This window comes from Gavialis gangeticus, unplaced genomic scaffold (genome assembly GCF_001723915.1).
Source record: "Gavialis gangeticus isolate Ggan-Ray unplaced genomic scaffold, GavGan_comp1, whole genome shotgun sequence".
Lineage (NCBI taxonomy): Eukaryota > Metazoa > Chordata > Crocodylia > Gavialidae > Gavialis > Gavialis gangeticus.
The window spans coordinates 25912628-25913946 of record NW_017728997.1 but is presented as its reverse complement, the minus strand read 5'-3'; the positions used below and the strand labels follow the sequence as shown (position 1 = coordinate 25913946).

Here is a 1319-nt window from a genome sequence, read left to right as displayed (position 1 = left end):
CCCCCCCCACTCCGTCCCCTCCGTCATGACAGCGCTCTGCCGCCACCTCCAGGGAGTAGGACCAGGGGAGGGGGTGAGGCCAGCAGTGCTGGCCTTGCCCCGTCTCTGTCCTTGCCAGCGCTCCACCACCTCCAGGGATCAGGGTCAGGAGGGAGGGTGACCCCGGTTTGTGTGTCCGGGGTCTGGAACAGACTTCCCCCCAGAGGTGGAAATGTTCCCTACTCTGGAAACATTCAAAAAACATCTGACCCCACTAATCTTCCCTGCCCAAGTGCAGGGGGGCTGGACCCAATGATCCGTGAGGTCCCTTCCCATCCCTGACAACTATGAATCAATAACCAACATGCCCGCTACATATCCCAGCAAATGCCCACATCCCTAATGGCTCCCTGGTGCTCTGTGATCTAGAAACGGCTAGTTGATTGAGTTCAGCTGGAGACAAAGCCTGCTTTCACTCGGTTTGATTTTCCCCCTGCCCAGGAGCGGCAGGAGGCTGCAGACTGGGACTGCAAGACCCAGGACAGGCCCGTGGTTGGGGGCCAAGGCACAGCTCTCCGAGGAGGAGGCTGCATCTGAGCAGCTGCCCCTTCAGTCCCAGTGCGGAGCGGTGGGTGGCGAGTCGACGTGGGTCCTGGTGGCCGGAGCCAAGACCTCGCCTGCGGCCCCTTGCCCGGCAGCTGCCCCCACTTCCACAGGGCTCCTCACCTGAACGACCCCGTCAGCACAGCGAGACAGCCCAGGCTCCTGCTGTGCGAGGCAGCCCCGACACCCGGCCCCGACACTCCGCTCCGCTCCGCTCCGCTCCTCGGGGCCGCTGCAGCTCTGGGCGGGCTGCTCTGGTTGCCAGGACGCGGTTGCCATGGGCCGGGGCCGCCCCCGCGGGGAGGAAGGGGAAGGGGCCCGGCCCGACGCCTGCGCGGCGCCGCAGGGAGAGCGGAGCAGCCGTGCCCCAGCCCCTGCCTGCGCCACGGAGACGCCCCACTGCTGCAGCCCTTCCTCGGGGGCTCCGGACGGCCGCGCGACCCCCCAGCGCCTCCCGCCCGGCAAGGTCCGAGCGCAGGGCCTCCCTCCGCCGCAAAACGAGCTCCCGCCCTCGCTCCAAGCCGGGCGCCCGCAGAGGTCGTGCACGCCCGGCCCAGCAGTCCCTCCCCCCGGGCAGTGGGATGGTCCCGCCGCCTAGCTGGAGTGGAAAAGCACGGTGCTAGGACCCGGTACTGCATCACCACCCCCCAACAGCCATGCTCCCGACTCACTTGCATTACTGCCAGCAGGAGCCCCGTCCTCCTAAGAAAAGGAGGTACTTCCGGCGGGGGGAAGGC

At 67.4% G+C, this 1319-nt stretch overlaps 1 protein-coding gene across 1 annotated transcript in view; it reads right to left on the bottom strand.

Moving 5' to 3' along the window:
- DNAH12 (dynein axonemal heavy chain 12) overlaps positions 1-772 on the bottom strand; it is a 208952-nt gene extending 208180 nt beyond the window's left edge. Inside the window, exon 1 of the mRNA XM_019504991.1 lies at positions 706-772. The gene's annotated coding sequence lies outside the window, so the exon portion shown is untranslated. The remainder of the gene's footprint in view (positions 1-705) is intronic.
- Positions 773-1319: the final 547 nt, after the last annotated feature.